This window comes from Rhinolophus ferrumequinum, chromosome 19 (genome assembly GCF_004115265.2).
Source record: "Rhinolophus ferrumequinum isolate MPI-CBG mRhiFer1 chromosome 19, mRhiFer1_v1.p, whole genome shotgun sequence".
NCBI classification, from domain to species: Eukaryota; Metazoa; Chordata; class Mammalia; order Chiroptera; family Rhinolophidae; genus Rhinolophus; species Rhinolophus ferrumequinum.
In genome coordinates, this window is record NC_046302.1 from 8,535,858 (window position 1) to 8,551,315 (window position 15,458).

Sequence of the window (15,458 nt, forward strand, 5' to 3'; positions counted from 1 at the left end):
CACCCAATATTGAGGAGGATGTGAAGAAAGAGACACTCTCATACACAACTGGTAAAAGTGTAAAGTCATACATTTAAAGGGGCAAGTTAGCAATACCTATCAAATACTAATATTCTGACCTAACATTTGCACTATTAAAACCTTATTCCCCATACCACTGCACTGTACCCCTGAAACTAATATAAAATAATATTGAATGTCAACTATAATTAAATATCTAGTTATATGGTCATGGAATGTAAAATACAGCATAGGGAATCTAGTCAATGGTACTGTAATAGCACGTACGATGTCAGATGGATAGTAGACTTGGAGGGGTTATCACTTTTTGAGGGGTGTGAATGTCTAATCATTATGATGTTGTTTTTGTACACCTGAAATTAATATAAATAATCAAAAATAAAAAGTTCCAAAAAAAACCAAAAAAAACTTTATCCCCCAAATACACAAAACTAAGCAGAGATATAAGTTAAAGGATGCTTATCGCAGCACTGTTTATAAGAGCCAAAAAATGTTTATTCTATTCCATCTCTGTAAGTACCTAAAGTCCTTTAGAAATAAAGCAAGGCACAGAGAAAGAGAAAATACTGACCAGCTGTGTGCTGCCTACAAGAAATTCCCTAAAATTATACTGATACAGGTAGCCTAAAAACGAATGGAGTATTAAATAGATAGATGAAGTGATGTTGGCAAAATGGTAGCATAAGGAACCACAAAAGTCCACCCCTCCATAAAAACAAATAAAAACTGTCACAATCAACTTTTTTTTCAGAACACTGGAAACTAACCAAAAGCTTTCAGCAAGCCAGGAAGTACTTATTCAAGAAAACCACCTTAATCTTGGTAAGAACATATGAGCTTTGTTTGTGACATTAAACTTTCTCTAGTGCAATCCTGGGCTCCCAGATCAGTCTTAAAAATAACACCCCCATTCCCAGTACTGGTACAGCAGAACAAACCTCATTTGCAAACAAATTAAAATTACTTGTTTCAACCTATCTAATGGCTCCCTAGAAGACCTGCTGAAAGCTTGCTTTACCGACCTTTGCTGCTAACTATCAACACCCCTAGAGCTAACGCTGCTAAGAACTCTGCCAGGGCTAAAGCCACTATGGGGCATGAAGAATGTTTGTCAAAAACATTTACAGACAATGTTTTTTTTCACTGCGGCCGCCTAAAGCAATGGCTAATAGTTGGGGCAAACACAATGACCAAAAACCTAGAGAGGAAAGGCTGAGCAATCAGATGTTTTTTGGGAATAAGGACTTTGAACAGCTTCAACAAATTCCTAGGAATCCAGGAGACAATGTGCATGCCCAGGTATGTGCTCAGGTATTTTGCCAGATAAAGAATTCTTGGTTGACAGTTTTTTTCTTTCAGTATTTTGACTATGTCATCCCACTGCCTTCTGACCTCTATGGTTTCTGATGAAGAAGTCATCTGTTAATGATACTGAGGATCCCTTGTATGCAATGAGCCATTTCTCCCTTGCTTCTTTCACGATTTTCTGTGTTTGTCTTTCAACTACAGTGGTACCTCAGTTTTCTAACGTAATCCAGTCCACAATACCATTCGAGTTCTGAAACATTCGAAAACCAAGGCACGGTTTCCCCATAGAAAGATTAATCCATTACAGACCTTTAAAATCAACCCCTAAAACTGCAAATTTAGCATGAATTTTACTATCTAATGATATCATGGATCCAGAAAATTCACAGCATTCGTAAACCGAAATGTTCGTCAACGGAGATGTTTGAAAACCCTAGGTATCACTGTATATGATTAAGATGTGGTGGGCCGGCTGCGTGGCTCAGGTGGTTGGAGCGCCGTGCTCCTAAAGCCAAAGGCCGCCAGTTCGATTCCCACATGGGCCAGTGAGCTGCGCCCTCTACAGCTAAGATTGTGAGCTCTCCCTGGAGCTGGGCTGCCGTGAGCAGGCAGAGGCTGGAGTGAGCTGCTGTGCGCTGCCATGAACAGCCGGTGGCCAGCGTGAGCTGCTGTGTTCCCGTGGGCTGCTGTGTGCTGCCATGGGCTACCAGATACTGCCATGAGTGGCAGGTGGCCAGTGTGAGCTGCTGTGTGCTCCCGTGGACTACCGGGTACTGCCATGAGTGGCAGGTGGCCAGCGTGAGCTGCTGTGTGCTCCCGTGGGCTGCTGTGTGCTCCCGTGGGCTACCGGGTACTGCCATGAGTGGCAGGTGGCCAGCGTGAGTGGCTGACAGCCATTGTGAGCAGCCGGCAGTCTGTGAGAGCTGCCGTGAGCTGCCGACCGACGACTGGCGACTGACTGCCTCAGCCAGGGGAGCGCAAGGGTCATAACACCAGCATGGGCCAGGGATCTGTGTCCTACACAACCAGACTGAGAAACAACAGCTTGAACCGGAGTGGGGGGGGAGGCAAAAGAAAGAGAGGAAAAAAAGATGGGTTTTGGTGTGGATCACATTTAGTTTATCTTACCCGAGAAGGCCCTACACATTCTCACCTCTGGATGATCTTGCCCTCTGCACAAACAGGAAATGGAGCCAAGACAGAATTGTAAAATGGCTCAATACTGAAGGTATACCCCAAAAGATGCACAGCACCCCTCTGAAAATACTGGGAGATGTTTTTGGTACCAAATGTTTAAGGAAATCTCTGTCCAATCATTAGCTGACCAATACAAAACAGAGACTTCAATAAGCACACATGATAAGAGTGCATACTTTACAAAATTATTTAAGAAAAGTCACTAAACTAACGACGACAGCCACAACAGCAGCAAGGACACTACTAGGGACAGGGGAGAACTTGATTTCCAAAGGTGCCATATTATACTATTCGAAATGCCCAATTTCAACAACAAAAAATTACATACATGTAAAGAAATAAGAAAGAACAGCCCATATACAGGAAAAAAGCAATCACTATGAACTCTCCCTGAGGAATCCGCACATTAGAGAAGGGAAGAAAGACTATTTGAAGAAATAATGGCCAATAACTTCTCAAATTTAACGAAAGAGACTCTATATATCCTAGAAGCTCAACAAAATCCAAGCAGAATAAACTCAATGAGATCCACACCAAGACGCAGCTTAATCAAATAGTTCAAAGACAGGGGCTGGACCGGTGGCTCAGGTGGTTGGAGCTCCGTGCTCCTAACTCCGAAGGCTGCCGGTTCGATTCCCACATGGGCCAGTGGGCTCTCAACCACAAGGCTGCTGGTTCAACTCCTCGAGTCCTGCAAGGGACAGTGGGCTCCGCCCCTGCAACTAAGATTGAACACGGCACCTTGAACTGAGCTGCCTCCAGGATGGCTCAGTTGGTTGGAGCATGGGCTCTCAACCACAAGGTTGCCAGTTCGATTCCGAGAGTCCTGCAAGGGATGGTGGGCAGCGCTCCCTGCAACTAAGATTGAACACGGCACCTTGAGCTGAGCTGCCGCTGAGCTCCCGGATGGCTCAGTCAGTTGGTTGGAGCGCGTCCTCTCAACCACAAGGTTGCCGGTACGACTCCTGCAAGGGATGGTGGGCTGTGTCCCCTGCAACTAACAACGGCAACTGGACCTGGAGCTGAGCTGCGCCCTCCACAACTAAGACTGAAGGGACAACAACTTGAAGCTGAATGGCACCCCCCACAACTAATATTGAAAGGACAACTTGACTTGGAAAAAAGTCCTGGAAGTACACACTGTTCCCCAATAAAGTCCTGTTCCCCTTCTCCCAATAAAATCTTAAAAAAAAAAAAAAAAACTATTAAAAAGAAATAGTTCAAAAACAAAAAGAAAATCTTGAAAGAAGCAAGAGAGAAGTGGCTCATCACATACAAGGGATCCTCAATATCAATAGCTGACTTCTCATCAGAAACCAGAGGCCAGAAGGCAATGGGATGACATAGTCAAGGTACTGAAAGAAAAACCATCAACCAAGAATTCTTCATTTTGCAAAATTATCCCTCAAAAATGAAAGAAAATTATCCCTCAAAAACGAAAGAGAAGGTAATACATTCTCAGGTTAAGAAAAATCTAAGAGAATTCATTGCTAGTAGATCTATCTTATAAGAAATGCTAAAGAAAGTCCTTCATGCTGAAATGAAAGGACACTAGACAATAACCTGAATTCACATGAAGAAATAAAGAATACCAGTAAAAGTAACTACATAGGCAAATATAAAACACAGTATAAACATATTTTTATTTGTATCTTTTCTTTCTCCTATCTGATTTAAATCACAACTGTATAAAGCGACAATTGTAAATCAGGCATACAATGTATATAGGTTGTGACAACAGCACCATAGAGGAGAGTGAAACTATATAGGAGTAGTTTTTGTACACTACTGAAATTAAATTGGTATTGATCTGTTGCAAATTAAGATGTTAATTGTAATCCCAGGGCAACCACTAAGAAATAACTCAAAAACATACAGTAAATGAAATTTAAGGGAATTAAAATGGTATGCTGGAAAGAAACCCAAAAGAAGGCAGTAACAGAGGAACTGAGGAACACAAATAGCAACAGGGCAGAAGTAAGTTCTTCCTAATCAGTAATTATTTTAATATAAGTAGGTTAAATTCCCAAAATTAAAAGACAGACATTGGCACAATGGATGGAACAACAACCAAAAATAAGATCCAACTATATGCTGCCTACAAGAGAGTCACGTTAGGTTCAAAGACAGAAAATAAAAGTAAAAAGATTAATATATACATATACATATACATATACATATATATATTCTCCATGCAAACAGTAACTAAAAGAGAGGAGGGATGACTATCCTAAAACCAAACAAAATAAACTTTAAGACAAAAATTGTTAACAAGCATCTGTCAACAAGATATAACAATTATGAATATATAAGCACCTAATAACAAACGCCCAAAAGACATGGAACAAAAATTAAATTGAAAGGAGAAAAACAGTTCAACTTCAATAATGGATAGGCCAATAGACAGAAGATCAATAAGGAAACAGCAGACTTGAACAACATTCTAAATCCACTAGACTTAACAGGCATCTACAGAACACTCTACCCAACAGCATAATACATATTCATCTCAAGTGCACTTGAAACCTTCTCCCAGATAGATCACGTTAGGCCACAAAACAAATCTCAACAAATTTTAAAAGACTGAAAGCATACAAAATATGTTTTCTGATCACAATGAAACGAAATTGGAAATCAGTAACAGGAAATATTTTTTGAAAAGTTAAAAAATATGTAAAAATTAAGAAACACACTCAACAAAATTTCAACAAAGCATTTGACAAACTAGGAATAGAACTTCCTCAAACTGATAAAGAGGCAAAAATAAAAAACCCACAGTTGACATCATACTTAATGGTAAAAGACTGGAAGTTTTCCTCCTAAGATCAGGAAGAAGACAAGGAGGTTTGTTCTTGCCACTTCAATTCAACACTGTACTGGAAGGTCTAGCCAGGGCAATTAGGCAAGAAATAAATAAATGTTATTTATATTGGCAAGGAAGAAGTATAACAGGCTCTCTTCACAGATGACATGATCTTACCTATAAAACCTAAAAGAATACACAAGAAAACTACTGAAGCTAATAAATGATTTTAGCAAAGTTAGAGGATACGAGACGAAGACAGATTAAGATAGAAAGGAAGCTGTATAGCAGGTCCTTGCACAACGTAGTTTGAACTGCATGAGTCCACTTACACCCATGTTCAAGGATCAACTGTATATTCGATCCATGGTGGTCAGAATCCTTAACTCCTCCGTTGTTCAAGGATCAACTGTGTATCTACATACCAGCAATGAACATTCCAAAGCTGAGATTTAAAAAAATTCCATTTGCAATAACATCCAAAAGAATAAAATAAATAAAACCAAAAAGATGAAAGACTTATACACTGATACCTCAAAACATTGCTGAGAGAAATTGAGGACCTAAAAAATGGGAAAACACCCTTTTTTTATTTTTTTACGAATAATGCAGATTATTTAATGACATTAAAAGAAACACATCATGCTTCTGTGGCCAACACTACTTTTAACCTTACAACAAGCCTTGAAAGATTACCCAACATTTACATATGAAGAGGTTTGAAACAAAGAATTTAACAAAGGTCACACAATTAATGAAGCCAGGATTCAAAAGGCCAACTCAATCTTGAGCCCACCAGCCTTTCCAAGCCCACACTGCCTTCTAGCTTTTGTGCAGAACGGGAGTAGATCTACCTTGTAGAGCTACTGTGAGAATTAAGTGAAATAATAAACAGAAAGTTCCTGGAATACAGTGGACATTCAATATTCGGAAGCTACTAAATAACTCTCAAGGTCACCCAATCCGTGGTGAGACCAGGATTTAAACCAAGACTGGAACCTTGTATTCCCGGGAGAGCGAAGGAGTTCAAGAAGGTTTTCTTGGCTTCAACTCCTAACGCAGTCAGTATGACCTTTCCCTCTGCCCCATAAAGCGCACTGCAGAGGTCAGAGAACACATTAACAGGTCTCTTCAGAAAGAAGGGAACGCGCTTTTGCAAGACTTCAGTTCTGTCAGCTTTTCTCACCTCCCAGCCTCCATACTGTCTTCACTCGCCACCCAATTTCTGGAGCGGAAGTGACGTCGATATCAGGAAAACACCCTTTTTAATGGATGTAAGACTCAATATTGCTAAGACAGCAAAGTATTCCTGTAACTCAAAGTGATCTATAGATTCAATATAAACCCTATCAAAATTTCAACAGCTTTTTTTTGAAGAAATGGGAAAAGCTGATCCTCATGATGTTGAAGGATGTTTAGCGCTGGCCACCAGCAAATGCAAATCAAACCCACAATGAGATACCAACTCACCCATTAGGATAGCTAAAATAAAAAAAAAATTAAAAGTTAAAAAAAACCCAAAACAGAAAATAACAAGTGTTGGTGAGGATGTGGAGAAATTACAGTCCTTACACCGAAATTACAATCCTTACACAGAATAGTGAAATGGTTCAGCTCATTTGGGAAACAGTCTGATAGTTCCTCAAAACATTAAACATAAGAGTTACCATATGATCCAGCAATTCCACGCCTAGATATATATCCAAGGGCAATGAAAACATATATCCACACAAAAACTTGCAAATTTTCCTAACAGCCAAAACTTGCATTTCCTAACAGTCAAAACTTACATTATTCCTAACAGTCAAAAAGTAGAAACAACTAAATGTTCTTCAACTGATGGGGAAATAAAATGTGGTATAATCAGACAACAGAATATTATTCAGCAATAAAAAGGAATTAAGTCCTGATATATGCTACAATATCAATGAATCTTGAAAACATGCTAAGTCAGTCAGTCACAAATGATCACGTATGTGATTCCATTTATATGTTCAAAATAGGTAACTCCACAGAGACAGAAAGTAAATTAGTAGTTGTTAGTGGGTGAGAACAGGGGGGATGGTGAGTGACTGATAATGAGAAAGAAGTTTCTCTTTTGGAGTAATGGAAATGTACTAAAATTGATTGTGGAGATGGCTGCTCAACTCCGAATATACTAAAAACCACTGAACTGTACACTTGAAAAGGGTAAACTTTATGTTATATGAATTGTATCTCAATAAAGGTGTTTTAAGAAGAAAGCAGACTCCAATCTTGCCTGTTAAAAATCCCTCCCTTAACCCTTCATCCCCTCTGCTAACACCTCCTACTCTTCCTTTTATAACTAAGACTTGTTTATTCTTGAAGTAATCTTCATTTGCTTTCTCCTTTCTCTGACCACCAAATTACTCCTCAATTCAATGAAAGGTAGCTTCTTTCCATTGTTAGCATTAAGTAGAATGCCACAAAGTTTCTCAGTTATCAAATTCAATATTCTTAATCCTTGCTTTACTCAAATTCTCAAAGCATTTGAAGTATAGCTTCCTTTTTTTAATTTTTATTTTTTTCTGGAGTCAGTTATGAAATATAGCTTCCTTTTCAAACAATCCCATTTGGGATTCTACATTTTTGTCATGATTTCTCTGCATCTCGAAACAGGAAATTTCCTTTTCCAGTTCTTCCTCTATCTGGCTCTCAATGTTGTTCTCCATGTCCTATTTCCAGAACTACTCTCCATCAGTAAACTCTTCCTAGTTCACGTAAATCAAAGGGTTCAGCTACCACCTGCAATAATATACAGCCTGATGACTGTTATCAAGACCTCTCTCTTGTACTCCAAACCCACATACACAACTCTGCAGATGTTTCCACCTGGATGTTTTACAGAAAAACTTCCACTCCGTATATCCAAAAGCTAAAATACTATTCCTCCCCAAATATGGACCTCTTCCAGAATTCCATCTCATTGTTTATTCCATTACTATTGTTTATTCAATCACCCAAATGAAAATCCAAGTCATTTTACCCTACTATTTCTCACTCCCCAAATCCAATTGTTACTGAATCCTATGACTTCTACCTTCTAAATATTTGTGTTATTAACCTAATCCTCTGTATCTCCACTGACACTACCTTTGTTTAGGCCCTTATCTGTCACCTCAAGTATTACAAAAACTCCTAAGCAGTCTTTCTGCATCCTGCCTTATTGTTCCTCTATCTCTTCTGAAATCTATACAATAGCAGAATGACCTTTCTAAAATAAACCTTATTATGACTCTTTCCTGATTAAAATTCATATATTCTATTATTATCTACAGGAAAAAACGTCTACCATCCTTAGAATAGCATGCAACATTTGAAGGATCTATCTGCGCAGCCTCATCTTCTGCTACTTACCATAATCCCAGTATTTATAATTAACTCAACGCTATAGCTGTGGAGAGCTTCCCATTCTTAAAAGTGTACCATGCTCTCTCTAATTATGTCCCACTTTCCCTCTGCCTTAAGTTGCTTTCTCCCCATTTTCTTCCTCAGTCATGCCTAAGCCTTCCTTAAGTTAAAGGACATAGACTATAAAGCACCTGATATAATACTTAACACATCAGGGAGTGGAAATGGATGGGGCTGGCTTAGGCCTCTCTTGTTTATCCAGTCTCAATGACTCCTATGTGCTTACAAGGTAAAGCTGAAATTACTTCTACTGTATACAAGACTATCCATAATTTGGTCTCTGCCTACCTCCCCAGTTTCATGTCTTGCCACCACCCTACATTCTTGCTGGTTACACCTGCGGATCCTACAACTCATTGTGTAAGTTTAGACTCCTGTGCTTTTGCTGGCACTGTTCCTTCTACCTAAATGGCCACCTTTCTATGCATGTATACCTGTTGTTTTCATCCCCTCCTCTACACGCTGTCTCCTTACTACTGCCCCTTCCTCAGTCTCTCCTTCTCTTCCTTAAGAAACTGACCACTTCCTCATTTCTACACCCACTGTATCCGCATACTTTCTCCAATCAAAGCAATCTTAAAAACATATTGTACTTGTTGACATTTCAAGTAAGAGATAAAGTCTTACCACCCTGAAGGCAGGCTACTGCCTTATCCATTTGTAAGTCCTCATCTCCTGGCACAGTACCTGCTACAAGTAATTCCTCTACACTAAATGACCTGCATTTTTCTTTATTGTCTCCTTGTAAACTAACATAAGTTTCTCTTGGAATTTTTCTTTCAGAAAAGAAAGAACATACTTTTGGGTTACGTTCGGGACCCAACCTCTCCTGGTCAAGCATACAACTGTGCAAATAGAAATTAAAGTTAATATGTGTTTTTTTTATACCACTTCTGTTTTTCTAAATGAGGGGAGAAATGGTCCCTCCCAGATCTAAAATGAGAAATACTATTCTGAAGAGATAGCATTTAAGTTATGTCACATTGCTTGAAGGTACTTTGTTTAAAGAATTCTCAACTGTTACTGTTAAACTAACCTACCCTACATAAATTTATGGGTCACTTATGAAAAGTGGGAACCACTCTACTTCCTTCCTACATCTACTACTGCCAATACAGCTTATGGCAATTACTCATCTTCAGCAAGATACTCAGAAAGTAATAATCAAATCACCAAAATAACTCCAAAGGCAGAAAGTGAGGTTACCTTTCTCATTCACAGTCCCATTTAAAAGTGCTGCCTCCGTGACCACCAAACCAAAAGTGGGCCTGTTGCTTATCACCACTTAAATATTTTGTGAATAGCTGCCAAGTATGACGGAATGCTACTCAAAGTGCTCCAGCATTTGAACATGACCACTCCACTAAACAAAAAATTCAGTGATAACTTTTCTAATGAGGCTAGATGGTGTGTTAACTCAACGTCCAAACGACTGTACTTCTTTGACACGCACATTCAAACTATCTCGAGTTAACATTTTAATTATTATCTAGAACTCTTTTAGGCCCTACGGGAATCCTGATGCTTGCTCAAGAGGGAGGCTCTGTAGTAATGAATCCCCAAACTTGAAACAGCATGATCACTTTAGATAAGACTGAGATGTGAAATATTTTGCAAAACCTGTTTCACTCACACAACGATTTAAAAAAAAAAAAAAAAAGCTGACCTCAATAACAGCATTTTGGTACAAGCATACTTGAAAGTGCGCTGTGAAAGGAATTCTGAACCCCAGACTGTCCGTCCATTCCCACTGAAACCTGAACTAAGGACCGCAGCACCCAAAGGAGCCCCACTGCTTCCATGCCAGCGGTGGGAAACATCAAAAGCGTGTTCCTAGTCCACTGGGCAAGCACTAGAGACGGGTCAATATTCCGGATGCGATTAGAAAATAGCGGTTATATAAAAGACAGTCCTCTCCTCCGTTCCGGTGTGCCCCAGAACTGCCCTGAGGCCTGGAACCCCAAGGAGGGAGGGGTTCTGTTCCTGACTCCCCTCCTCCCGACCCCAGGAGCACCAAATCACAAATGCGGCTGCCATGAGGGAGGCCCGGCTGGCAAGTGGGAGGAACGCACAGCGAAGGGGGCGAGAACTGAAGAGAAGCCTGCGGGCTATGAACCCGCAGTGGGGCAGCCACGCCCCCCACCCCCAACTCCAGCCCGGCGTGCGGCTAGCGCCCAGCCCAGCACGCTGCCAGATACAGACGCGGCTGCGGAGAGGGCTCTCCGGACACGCGACTGGCAAGGCTGCGACCCCGCACGCCACCGCTGACCGCTACCAACCTGAGCCCGCCGCCGCGCGACCGGCCGCCCCCGCCACAGCCACCTCCTCCTCGCGTTCACGCTGCCACCGCAGCCACCGTAGCCGCCTCCTGCGCTGCGCCCCAGACCGGCCTTGGGAGCCCCATTCCCAACCCGCCCCAGCCTCCGCCTGTTTACAATGATTGGGACAGAACAAGACGAGCCGGCCCAGCGCGCAAGCGCATTCCCTCCTCCCGCCGCAGCCGGCTTCCCGGGTCCTCTTCTGTGCGTTGACGGCTAAGGCCGACGAGGGTAAACGCCCTGTGCCGTCGCGCGGGGCACACTGGGAGGCGTAGTTCTCGAAAACCCAAGCGCCCAACCTACAGGAGGGCACTTCGTCGAGGAAGTATACTACAACACCCAGGAAGAACCGCGCCTCCTTCGGCCCAGTAGCTCGCTGAGGAGACTGAGGGAGCGCGAGAGAACGCGCCGCGCTAGCGCTCTGTGGGAGCCTGCGCAGTTCCTGGTCTTGGGGGACTGGGTGGGACATACACCTACCCCAAGCAAATACTGTCCGCGTAGGTGGTTTGGGGGCGCTACCTGTGGTGATCTTGAAAAAGGAAATACCTTTCGTCTCCATGCTGTGGCAAGCCTGTTCCTCAGCTACTGAAGTTCAGACCTTTTGTGCCAGCGGGCTTCTGTTGTCCTAACCAGTTAAACCAGCCTAGGAGGCCGGCCCAGCCTGCGGCTGGGTGGGACATCTTCCCGGCCTTGGGCTGGGTGGGGCATCTTTTGCTTGGGGTGGGGACTCCTGCACTGGAGGGAGAGGGAGGTTGTTAAAGCAAGCGCTGTGGGTCTTTAAGGAGAGATTTACATAAAACTGTCGGGACCTTCTTCAGAATTCCCAAAGTGGGTGCTGAAAAAGGAATAGTCCTTGGTTCTTGTGTAACAGCAGGACTGCTGTCTTCCATCGCCCTTTTTGGTTCAACATTTACAAAGGAACATCTGAATTAGAACCGCCCAGAGCATGGTTAGCTTGCAACTAGAACTGAGCCATGAGGAAGACTGGAAACAACTGGGTTTCTGGAGGAAATCCTGCACAAAGGGGTCGTGCGGGGCGGCCTGTGGGGTCTCTGGTCCCGCTCCCCACATAAGAATGCAGGACATGGTGAGGCCAAAAAGGAACACCCACGGAGCCATCGGTAGGGGAGTCATACTACTATATTCTCATTGGCGGCATCCGCCTCTCTGCAATCCACTCTTGCTAGCTCAGCCACCATCTTCTTGCTAGCCCCCATTTTTTACTAGTGTAGCCACGGCAGTTATATTAGTGCCCAATGGCTCACTGGTTACAGCTGACAGCCAACTAGCCACAGCTGATGGCCATTTGATCACAGTCGATGGCCATTTACTACCTGAGCCAGCACCTTTCCATGTGAGGCCGAGAGCCTGGAAACTGCTTTTTGGGGCTCTATCCCCACACTCCACCCCTACGGGGTCTCGCCTCACAATCTACGCGACAAGCGTCTTTCGTGAGGGGCCCTGTGCGAGGAGCCTGGAGGTGAATGCTATTTCCTGGACACAGCCAGGCTCTCTGGGCACAGCCAGGGTTTCTCAGGGTACCACCAGTACTTCTGGGCACAGCCAGACTTCCTGGACTTCTTAGGGTACCACTAGTCTCCCTGGGCACAGCCAGGGCTCTCAGGGCACTGCCACTCTCTCTGGACACAGCCAGACTTCGACTCAGCCAGGGCTCTCAGGGCACTGCCACTCTCTCTGGGCACAGCCAGACCTCCTGGACTCAGCCAGGGCTCTCAGGGCATTGCCACTCTCTCTGGGCCTCTTGGTACCATGGTGGAACAACAGCGACTCACAGTCAAGGTGCTTACATATTCTTGATGGCGGCCGGTCAAGACACAAAAGCAAATATCCGCCAGTACCACTACATGGTGGTATGTTCCCAAACAGTCAAGTGGTCCATTAAATTAGGGATGGAAGGCAATTCCCCACAGTCCACAGTCATTCGCCAGGGCTGTCCTGGGGGTGAGGGATGACCTTGACCTCACCCACATCTCCCACGGAGGACTCAGCAAGCCTTTCCTCCTGGGACAAGTCCCGTGTCTGGGCTGCCTCAGCAAGAACTTCCCAGACCACAGGGCTGCAAGGACCTTTGCTTTCTCCGGCCTCTGCTGGTTGGGGAACCGTCCACGTCTTTCCACCCCTCCACGGGGGTCGAGCTCTCCCCGGCAGCAGCTCCTACTGGTCTTCCTAAGACTGAGTGTTCATATGCACAAACTGCTCCACCGCCCTTCGGAGAGCTTTGGCCGGCACCGTACCCTGCTCACTGCGCCATTTGTCGTGCAGGGGATCCTGCCGACTACGCCATGTGTCATGCGGGGCGGCCTGCGGGGTCTCTGGTCTCGCTCCCCACATAAGAATGCAGGACATGGTGAGAAAAAGGAACACCCACAGAGCCATAGGTAGGGGAGTCATACCACTATATTCTCACTGGCGGCATCCACCTCTCTGCAATCCGCTCTTGCTAGCCCAGCCACCATCTTGCTAGCCCCCATTTTTTGCTAGCCTAGCCACGGCAGTTATATTAGTGCCCAATGGCTCACTGGTTACAGCTGACGGCCAACTAGCCACAGCTGATGGCCATTTGATCACAGTCGATGGCCATTTACTACCTGAGCCAGCACCTTTCTATGTGAGGCCGAGAGCCTGGAAACTGCTTTTTGGGGCTCTGTCCCCACAAAAGGCTTGAAGAATTGTTCTATTAATGCATGGCTGGAAATCAGAGGTCTTTTGAAGTGTTCTTGTTTTATAAAATTTAGCAACTTATTAGGGGAAATACGATTGGGATCGTTGGTCCTTCCCAAACCCTTCCATTCCTACATGCAATGCTCTTTAGAACTTCATTGCGTATTTAGATTGACCTCTGTAAGCCATCCTGCACTATACCTCCCAGATCAGCTTCTCACAAAACTGACAGTAGATCTCTCTCTCCGTTGCACTCTGCATTTCCTACCTCATAAAGTTCAGCCACTGAGCTTGACATTCAAGAGCCTCCCACAATTGGATACCAAGATGGTCTGTGGTAACCACTGTTTTCTGATTGCTTGAAGTTTTTTTTATTGCCCTTTTGGCAACAAAACAATGTCCTCTGACTACTCAGACGGGCATGTCATCATGATAGTTACTCTGCCTCGGGCAACACTGATCGGGCCAAAAGATAGACACTGACTCAAGTTGGTGCATTTCTGAGCCCTTGCTTGAAATTGCTAGACGGATAGGGATGAGAGGGGAAGAAGCTTTTTACCGAAGTAACTGCAGCTGGCCATGTTCTTCACAACACTAAGAAGCCTGTCTGAAGTAGGAAGGGATGAGGCCCAGAGGTGGGGGATGGAAAGGGAGAGACACAAAGAGCTGGCAGCATGAAGACTATAGTTTCAGTTTCAGAGGCCATGATTTTTGTATGACTCTTCTTTAAGTGCTTTGAGTGTGTGAGCCTAGCTAGGTGAGCCAATGCATTTATTTATTATTATTTAGGGCTAATTTGTATAGTTATAGAATATATTTGTTGGTTGCCTCCTGAGCATTTGTTCCTCCCGTTTAAGTCATGTAACATAACCATTCCCTCTAGTGGCTGAGAGTTACAAAGATGATCACACAACCCAATCAGAACCAATGAGCCCCCCAGAGACTTGAGCTGGGACTTCTAGTAAACTGCAGCACACTTCCTCTTCTGGTATGGTGTAAGTATATGAAGTCTGAAAATGTAGCAACTATTTTGTTTCTTCAAGAGGAAAGCCTAAAGGGATAGGGTTCAGGGGAGAGGCACCTGTAGAGACTAAAGATGAAGTCAATACTGTCAAATGAGTGCTGGAAAGGAGAGGAACCTTGTGTTTGGTGGCATCATTAGAGCTGCACTATCAAATCTCACCTGTTTGACCTATAGACTAACCTATACACTACGTAGAATTGTGAGCCATAAATGTCCTGCACTGTTTAATCCAGTTTGTATTGGGTGTTTTCTGTGACTCAAAATTCTAAAAGTTCTAACTAATTCAGTTGGATTTCTTTTATATGATATTTAAATGTCATGACTAATACAAGTTCCTACTTAAAAAGAAACTGGAAGAGACTTTCAGTTATGGCTATGTGATATGGTCAACAATTCCTCTGCACACAAAACAGGTATAATACTGGACAAAATTGTCTAAAACAACCATTTCAGGGCACTAGACTATTAATAATAGACAACAATTTGAGAAACATCTGTTCTTGAAAAACTTCTAGAAATTCTAGGAGGAACAATAGATGTCTATGACCTTCTGCCTGAGACTGCTTTTTTACTGCCCTGTCGTCCAGAACTGTAGTTTTATCAGTGGGTAGCGCTAGCCAAGAAAACAAGCAGCTTTGCTGCCAGAGAAGACCGACTAGATTTGTGGTGGGAG

At 43.4% G+C, this 15,458-nt stretch overlaps 1 protein-coding gene across 1 annotated transcript in view; it reads right to left on the minus strand.

The window, feature by feature from the left end:
- The window catches only part of RALBP1 (ralA binding protein 1), a 62,890-nt gene extending 51,674 nt beyond the window's left edge, over positions 1 to 11,216 (minus strand). The window contains exon 1 of the mRNA XM_033087521.1: positions 11,041 to 11,216. The gene's annotated coding sequence lies outside the window, so the exon portion shown is untranslated. The remainder of the gene's footprint in view (positions 1 to 11,040) is intronic.
- Between the last annotated feature and the right edge of the window lie 4,242 nt (positions 11,217 to 15,458).